This window comes from Hevea brasiliensis, chromosome 12 (genome assembly GCF_030052815.1).
Source record: "Hevea brasiliensis isolate MT/VB/25A 57/8 chromosome 12, ASM3005281v1, whole genome shotgun sequence".
In the NCBI taxonomy this organism is placed as follows: Eukaryota; Viridiplantae; Streptophyta; class Magnoliopsida; order Malpighiales; family Euphorbiaceae; genus Hevea; species Hevea brasiliensis.
In genome coordinates, this window is record NC_079504.1 from 98,338,725 (window position 1) to 98,348,853 (window position 10,129).

The window sequence follows — 10,129 nt, forward strand, 5'->3', positions numbered from 1 at the left end:
GATAGACATCTTTGAAGGAAAAGGTGTAAGGATGAGATAGGACTAAAATTAAGGAATAAGTACAAGAGTTGAAAAGATACCAACAATACCAAAAATAGGAAAAGGGAAGTGGATAAGATGCAAAGGACGGGAAGAGAGCTCGATAGAGTCGGTTATAATGACGAGGATAAGGAGTGTCTAACCACCGCCTGTGTTAACACTACCTATGAGCGGTGAAGGATACAGGTGTCTTGTGGACGCCTCGAGTTGGCCTAGGGTGTGTTTTGATGCGGAATGGAAAAGTAGTGGCTTATGCTTCAAGGCACGGTGAAGAGGCATGAGCGAACTATCCCACCCATGATTTGGAAATGGCGGTTGTAGTCTTTGCACTAAAAATGGAGACACTACTGTATGGTGAAGTGTGCGAGATATACACGACCATAAGAGTTTGAAGTACATCTTCCAACAGAGGATTTAAACTTGAGACAGAGGAGATGGATGGAGCTTACGAAAACTATGATTGCACCATCCAGTACCACCATGGGAAGGCCAATGTAGTAGCAGATGCTTTAAGCAGAAAATCTTTTGGCAGTTTGGCGCACATTTCAGCAGAGAAGAGACCGTTGATTCAGAAAGTACATGAGTTGATGGACCAAGGTTTAATCCTAGATCTTTCAGATGAGGGGGTCTTGTTGGCTCATTTTTCGGTGAGGCGGACTTGCGAGATAGAGTTAGAGTTTCCCAACACGAGACCAACAATTAATGAAGATCATAGAAAGAGTACAGCAGGGTGAAGGTGGTGAGTTTGGATTTGCCAATGATGGCGCCCTAGTGCAAGGTTCTAGGATATGTGTGCCCAATGTGGACAACCTCAGGAATGAAATCATGTGAGAGGCACACTATACAGCATGCTGATGTCCACCTGTGTTCCACCAAGATGTACCATGATGTGAGAGATAGCTATTGGTGGAATGGCATGAAGAGAGGCATAGCAGACTTTGTGTCCAAGTGCTTGACTTGTCAGAAGGTGAAGTTTGAACACCAGAGACCGTCAGGGAAGTTGCAAGAGCTCCCTATCCCAGAATGGAAGTGGGAAATGATTTCTATGGATTTTGTGACTGGATTGCCTCGTACCACACGAGGATATGATTCGATATGGGTAATTGTAGACCGCCTAACCAAATCAGCTCACTTCTTGCCTGTGAAGACTACATATTCTGGCACAAGACGCGACTCTACATTCGAGAAATAGTCAGATTGCATGGAGTTTCGGCTTCCATAATATCTGATAGAGGGCCCCAGTTCACTTCTCGATTTTGGAGAAAGTTGTAGGAGGCACTTGGCACACAGTTGAACTTCAGTACGGCCTTCCACCCTCAGACAGACGGACAGTCCGAAAGGACAATCCAGACACTGGAAGACATGCTTCGCATGAGTGTCTTGGATTTTGGAGGTCAATGGGATGAGCAGCTAGCTTTGGTGGAGTTTGCCTACAACAACAGTTACCATTCCAGCATAGGGATGGTACCCTATGAGGCACTATATGGAAGAAAGTGTAGGTATCCTCTGTGTTGGACAGAAATGGGAGAAGCGAAGGTGCATGATGTAGACCTAGTGCAGTACACTTCAGAGATAGTTCCTTTAATCAGGGAACGATTGAAAACAGCTTTCAGTAGGCAGAAGAGTTATGCAGACCCCAGACGGAGGGATATGGAGTTTGCAGTAGGCGACTATGTATTCCTGAAGGTTTCTCCGATGAAGGGAGTCATGAGATTTAGAAAGAAGGGCAAGTTGGCACCTCCGTATATTGGACCTTTTGAGGTTACTGATAGAGTTGGAGTAGTTGCCTACCGGTTGGAGCTACCACCCAACCTTTCTCACGTTCATCCCGTGTTTCACATCTCCATGCTCAGGAAATACATTCCAGATCCTTCTCATGTACTACAACCAGATGTAATAGAGCTAAAAGAGAACTTGACATTTGAGGAGCAACCTGTAGCCATAGTGGACTACCAAGTGAGACAGCTAAGATCAAAACAGATCCCTATGGTTAAGGTTTTGTAGAGGAGCCAGTCAGTGGAAGAGTGCACCTGGGAGTCAGAACGGGACATGCGTAGCAAGTACCCTTATCTGTTCAATGTGTAATCATGTACTTTATTCTGCCTTGTGTAAAATTCGAGGACGAATTTTCTGTAAGGGGGGAAGAATGTAACACCCCTGATTTTTATATATTATTATTGGGCTTCGTGTAGGTATCCTCAATTCGCGGAAATTCGACAGTTGTCCGGATCTGTGAATTTCCGGCCAGACAGACCAGCTACCGGAAAAGTCTCCGAATTGGATCGAGATTTTGGCTACCCCACCATTGTTAGGCATCCCGAGCACGTTCCCGAAGTCGGAATCGGCAAAGGTAAACCCGAACCTTGCTTTTTCGTAATTTTCTAGTGCTTAAATAGGATTAAAAATCCATAAAATAATCGTGGTAGCTTAGAAAATTACGATTCTTTTTGCAATAGCTTAGTAATATTTCTAAGGACCGCAGGGCAGAGTTTTATAATTTTTAGAGCTTATTTGAGCAGTTTTTGCAAAAATGATCAATTATAAGGACTAAATTGAAATTTTACATATTGTGATGGATGATTGATTTGATGGGCCCAGGAGGGGCTGTGTGATGTGATTGAGTTGTGGATATATGGATTGTGGATATAGAAGTGTGTTTTGAGCCCTTTTACAGGTTGGGTAGGTCCTAGGTATAGGGGAGACTCTGCCGGATTTTCGGCATGACTTAGGACGTATTGGGTCTTTTCTTGATTTGTATTGAGTCATTTGTATTAAATGATTGTAATAAAATTGTCAAGTGAGCCGGGACAATCTTCTTCCTCCGCCCTACCGCCGGTGACCACCGCCAAGTCTGCGTGAGTAAAATATTAATTTTAATTGTAATTTCGATATTATTATATATTCAAGATGCCCATGCATCACTTATATGCATATATTTATGTAGTTAAACTCTAGGCACGATTTATGATGCATTGATAATGTTAAAGTGCCATGATGTTGTTGTGGTAATTTGGAGGCGCAGCGTGCATTGGCGTGCGTGTGATGTGGTGTGGACTATGGATAGGACGGGTAGTCACGCTTGAGTTCTTCACGGGACCCGATCCTTCAAGGGTAGTCACGGCTTGAGTTCTTCGGGACCCTCGATTTGGTTTATTAAGCGAAAGTCCGCTTGAGTTCTTCACGGCACCAAAGTTGGATTTAAGAGAGTCAGATAGGGATCAGCTCCCATATGTTATGATTGATGCTACAGGGTGCGTGAGTGCTCCAAATTACCTTTTTGATGTTATGATGTGAAAATGATGTTGATGTTGCATTTCACTCTACAGGGTGCATTAGTTTTAGATAGTTATAGAGATTATGGTTAAAATTGATATTTTACTCTCTGAGTCGAACGCTCACTCCTGTTCAATATTTTTTTCAGGCTACAGGAGGATTTTATTTTTGGTTAACCTGCTTTTCTCCTTCGCAGGTTGTTTATCAATATTTGTGTAATTTTATTTACTCCTAGAATTTCCGCATGTGTTAGAAGTATTTATTTGATTATGGTCTGTAATATTATTATCATGTTGGACCTGTAAACGTATAATGATATGTATGTTTGATGGATTGGATGAGGGAGCTGAGCTCCCATTTATTTTTATGAGGATATGAGTATGTGGAGGGTGAGCTGAGCTCCCCAATTGAGTATTTATTATGTTTACAGGTCGGGTGAGTCGAAAACTCCCCGTTGGAAAGTCCATTTTATGGCCGGACTCTGTCCGTTTGGTTTCTTGAAATTGGGCCCAAATGGGCCTTAGAGTTGGGTTAATGAACAGTTAGGCTTACTACGGGCCTCGGGGGCTTTAGGCTGGCCCAGGTCCTAGTGCCGGTCCAGCCCATAGGTTGGGTCGTGACAGATATGGTCCAACTCCTAGTACTGCCGAGGGATCTATTCAGAGTCCTGCTCCCAGAGGTTCACAGTCTGTTGGTAAAGGAAGAGGCAGAGGTAGAGGCACTGCTTCAGGCAGTTAGGGCACAATTGGTTAGTCAGGGCAAGGAAGTGCTTCAACTAGAATCTACGCAATGAAACAGCGAGAAGAGGCTGAGACTTCTGATGTGGTAGCTGGTACATTCTCTATCTCTGGTCAAGATGTATTTGTATTGTTTGATCTGGGTTCAACCCATTCATATGTTAGTGCTAGCATAGTCGGGCTTCACTTGTCATCCCATGTGTGCAAATGGGTTTTGAAGTGCTAGTAACTAGTCCGTTAGGACAAGAGGTCCGGTCAATGTAATTTATAGAGACTGTCCTTTGGTGATCCAAGGACATGTTTTCCTGTCCGACTTGATTGAAATGCCCTTCAGAGATTATGATATCATCTTGGGCATGGATTGGTTAGCCAGGCATCATGCCATGATTGATCGCAGATCAAGATCACTTTTGGTCTCCTCTATACGGTGATGTGGTAATACACGGGAGAGGCATTTATCGCCATCAAACATCATTTCGCACTAGCCGTAAGAATGATCGAAAGGGGTGTGAAGCATACTTGGCACATGTGATAGACACCCTGTGTGGGGAGTCCAAAGACTAAGGGACATCCCTACGGTATGTGACTTTCCTGATGTATTTCTGATGAATTGCCGTGATTACCTCTAGAAAGAGAGGTGCGATTTGAGATTGATGTTATGCTCAGTGTGGACCCAATCTCCATAATGCCATATAGAATGGCACCGCAGATTGAAAGAGTTGAAAGTGCAGTTGCAAGAACTGCTTGACAAGGGCTTCATCCGCCCTAGTGTGTCACCTTGGGGAGTGCCAGTGTTGTTTGTAAAGAAGAAAGATGGCACTCTCCGCTTGTGTATTGATTATCGGCAGTTGAATAAGGTGACAATAAAGAATAGATATCCATTACCCCGCATTGATGACTTGTTTGATCAGTTGAGGGGTGCAATTGTTCTCCAAAATTGACTGAGATCGAGTTATTATCACCGAAGGTACAAGAGCAAAGTATTCCTAAAGCGCCTTCGTAACCCGCTATGGCCATTATGAGTTCCTAGTTATGCCATTTGGGTTAACTAATGCTCCACGCTTTATGTATCTGATGAACACTATCTTCAGACCATACCTCGACCAGTTTGTTGTGGTATTCATAGATGATATATTGGTCTATTCGAGGAATGCAGAAGAGCATGATAGGCATCTACGGATTGTACTGCAAACTTTGAGGGAGAAACAGTTATATGCCAAATTGTCGAAGTGTGAATTTTGGCTGAAAGAAATATCTTTCTTGGGGTATGTAGTATCAGAAGAGGGCATCAAGGTAGATCCAAGTAAGATTGAAGTCGCCTTAATGGAGGCCACCCGTAAATGTCACAGAGCTTCGTAGTTTTCTGGTTTAGCCGATACTACCGTAGATTTGTGAAGGATTTTCCATGTTGGCATCTCCATTGACCAAGCCGCTTAGAAAAGATGTAAAATTTGGTGGACGGATAAATGCCACAGAGTTTTGATGAATTGAAGAGATGTTTGATGAAGCTCAGCCCTAACTTTACCCACACCGGTAAAGAATATACGATTCTGGCGATGCTTCTCACAACGGGTTAGGTTGTGTGTTGATGCAAGATCGAAATGTCATTGCCTATGCATCACGCCAGCTAAAACCGCATGAGAGGAATTATCCGACACATGATTTGGAGCTTGCAGCCATTGTGTTTGCTCTTAAAATCTGGAGACATTATTTGTATGGGGAGAAATGTTACATCTACATGCATCATAAGAGTTTGAAGTATTTGGGCACCCGTAAAGAGCTGAATTTGAGACAGAGGAGATGGTTAGAGTTGATAAAGACTATGATTGTCCGATAGACTATCACCAGTGAAAGATAATGTTGTGGTCGACGCCTAAGTCGCAAGACTATGGCAAGCCACGGGTTACTCCTTTGTCTTTGGTACATGATTTAAGATCATTGCATGCCCGGCTTAGGGATTAGTGATGATGGGCGGACAGCGGTTGCATGGCATGTACACCGGTGTTGATTGATCGATTAGAATGGTCGCCGTAATGATCGAAGTATCGCAATTGTGGGAAGAAGTCCAGCAGGGCAAGAAACCAGAATTCTCAATCAGAGATGATGGTCTACTGCTACACTAGGGCAGAATATGTGTTCCTAATAATGTTGAATTGAGGAAGATCATTTTGAAGGAAGCACATGAGTCTCCTTTTGCCATGCATCCTGGTGGCACAAAAATGTATAGAGGGCTAAAGGAGCATTACTGGTGGATGGGTATGAAAAGGAATGTGGCAGAGTTTATATCCAAATGCCTAACTTGTCAGCAAGTAAAGGCAGAGCATCAAGTACCCGCTGGGTTGTTACATCCACTACCAGTACCAGAGTGGAAATGGGAGAGAATAACGATGGATTTTGTGATCGGACTTCCGAGGACACAGAAGAGTCATGATGCAATTTGGGTCATTGTTGACAGACTGACTAAGTCTGCTCATTTTCTGCCAGTCCGAATGGACTACAGTTTAGAAAGATTGGCCAAGTTATACATTGATGAGATTGTGAGACTGCATGGAGTGCCAGTATCCATTGTATCAGACAGAGATCCTAGGTTCACTTCTAGATTCTGGGGTAGTCTTCAGAGAGCCCTAGGAACTAGATTGAACTTCAAGATCGCATTCCACCCACGCATGCATGGCCACCCGAGAGGGTAATTCAGATATTGGAGGACATGCTACGGGCTTGTGTGATTGAGTTTGAGGGTAGTTGGGATACACACTTGCCTTTAATTGAGTTTGCTTATAACAACAGCTACCAATCAAGAATTGGGATGCCTCCATATGAAGCTTTGTATGGCAGGAAATGTAGAACCCCGTTGTGTTGGGATGACGTGGGTGAAAGAAAGATGATTGGACCCGAAATTGTTCAAAGATGAGGAGAAGATCGGGGTGATCGAGGTCGACTTAAGACGCATCGACCGTCGTAAGTCCTACATTGATCTCAAGAGAAGAGATATTCAAGATGCGTGGGTGAGAAAGTTTTCTCAAAGTTTCTCCTTGGAAGAGGATTATGAGATTCGGCAGGAAGGGGAAACTAAGTCCTCGTTTTATTGGGCCATATGAGGTTCTGGAAAGAGTGGGTCCTTTGGCATATCGGTTGGCACTACCTCCAAAGTTTGAAAAGATACATAATGTCTTCCATGTATCGATGTTGAGGAGGTACCGATCAGACCCATCTCATGTACTACCAGTAGAAGAAATAGAAGTAAATCCAGACCTCACATATGAAGAAGAACCCATAAAGATTCTGGCTTATGAGGTGAAGCAGCTACGGAATAAGCAGATACCGTTGGTAAAAGTGCTGTGGAACCATCATTCGGGCCAAGAAGCTACTTGGGAACAAGAGGAGGACATGAGGAGACAACACCCACAGCTGTTCAGAGATTGATACCAGGTAAAAATTTCGAGACGAAATTTATTTAAGGGGGGGAGAATTGTAACACCCCCGTTGTATAGCCTGGTATATTTCATCGCTCCATGGACCTGTCATCCGGACAATTAATGGGATTAGGGCCACCCTTAAGACAATTTGAGAAGCTATAAACATAAATAATTAGTAATGTTTAATTAGTTAACTACAAATAAGAAAAACAGAACATAAGAGGTTAAACGAGCCGAGAGTCACAACGATGAGTGACCTCCTCGGGAACGACTGCGAAGTCGTTTTAAACTCAAATTTCGAACCGTAAAAAGTGACGCTGCGGTCCTTAGGACCCTTATGAACACAGTGGAAAAGAGAAAATCACGAAAAAGAACTGTTAAGCTACCAAATAATTAGGTTAGGGAGCCTAAGAAATATTAGATTATTTACAAACCGGATTAATCTGAGGGGCAATTTGGTCAATTGACCGAGAGTCGACTCGACCTAACTCGAATAAAATCGGAGAAAAGAAAATTTTGGAATCGAGAATTAAATTAAAGAACTAATAGAAAAAAAAAAAGAAAGAAGATGGAAAAGTCAAAGTGATGACATCATGCATGATGTCATAAAGGCTTAATTGATTTATTTTATTAATTTGGGAATTTTGGTCTTCCTAAGACATAAAAGAAAAGAAAAGAAAAAAAAAATATAATAAAGTCATCTTCTTCATCAAAAACGTGACTCTCTCTCCCTCACCCTCTCCCTCACCCAAAACCTCCATTAAAGCTCAATTTTGAGCTTGAAAATCATAAGATTTCACCATAGAAAAATTAGCCACCATAGTTAAAGCTTATCTAGGCAACTTGAGAAGAGGATTGAGCAAGAAAGAAAGAAGGAAAATTTGAAGGAAAGGAGGAAGAAAATTGCTACACAAAGGTTAGTATGCTAAACTCTTCATTTATCCATTCAAATGCACATGTGATGGTTGAAAGTGAGCTTAGAACTTGATTAAATGAAACAAACATGGGAGAATGACCATTGCTGAAATTTGGCCTGGTTGGGAGGAGTATGGTTTGCATGAATATGATGCAATTGAATGAGTTTAGAAACTTTACATAGTTAAATGATTAACATTTAAACCATTAGAACTAGTTAAAGGCATGAAAATGATGAGTTAGGGTTTTCAATGCTAGGGTTTATGAACCAAAATTTGGAGAAATACATAAATGGCATGTTTAACCTATTGTGAAGTGAAATAATGGTCAATTATGACCAAATAACTTGTGTGGGAATGATAGGAAACTAAGTTAAATTCGTAGGTCAATGGTCATGCTGCTGGCAGCATGACCAAACCCACTTTGAAGGACCAAAACTCAAAATTTACAAGTACCATTGATATGCCACCAATTGGAGATGAAAATAGACATAAAAGAGCACAATTTTCATGAAGGAACCATGGCCAAAAACTGACCAAAACTTGGTGAAACAATTGACCAAAGTGAATTGATTGCTGGCTGCCATCAAGATTAAACTGACCAAATAAACAGTAACTGTTCATTTGGTCATAACTCGAGCTAGGTAGGTCAAATTGACCTGAAATTTTACCAGCAATTAGATATGATATAGACCTAAAACTTTCATGAAGAACACCAACCCAAATTAGGCCATTAACTCATTCAAATCATTGAGCAAAGTTAAATTTACTGTACTGAGATTCTGCAGAATTTTCATTGAGCAGCAATGTTTGGATGGTTATAACTCTCTCTAGAAAACTCGGATTTAGGCGATTCTTGAACCGATGGAAACCTAAGACATAGTACAACACTTCATATGAAGAAAGTGAGACCAAATTATGAACTTAACTTGATCAAATTATTAACCAAAGTTGGACCAAAAATCTGCAAGTACCAAAATCTCAGTATGAACAGTACACGTGAACAGTAAATTTATTTTGGCCATAACTTGAGCTACAAAACTCCGATTGGGGTGATCCAAAAATGAGAATACACTTAAGATAATAAGGAACATTTTCTATGAAGGAAGTTTTATCAAATTCCAACAGTAGACCGACCAATGGAACAGTGCAACTTCGGAGAACCAAAACCGAAAATTGGCAATTTTGCCAAAATGACCTAAGCTTTGAACAAATGACCAAAACCAACAAGTTTGGTGACCAAAATGTGGTATGTGGGTGAATTTGGAGTTCCCATACTCATTAAGCCTTAGAAAGTCAATAATTTGACTTGAATAGTGCAGTGAATAGTAACCCGAAACACAAAATTTTGAGAACGTCGAATTTAACACGTTAGAGCTAGCTAAATGTGAAGTTAAGTTTATTTTGGATTTATTTTAAGTTTTAGTACTGAAACATTGGAAAATTTCGTGTTTCAGTGGAAAAAAAATACTGGGACAGAACCCAAAGAGTCGAGTCAAGGCCAACAGGCGACTCGTTTGAGGTTTGTGCACAACGTATACTTTTATAATCATCTTTTGCATATTGTTTTGAATAATTTGAAATATTGGATTATGACATTCTTATGATGTTTGATTTAAATTGTGAAAGTTATTGTGTATATTTGAAATGACAATGTTTAGCAAATTGTTAAGATAAGTTTTGAAACCACAGTGTCATGACCATATATTTGAACACCTCACTAGCACGACTAGTGGGGGTAATTAGTTTC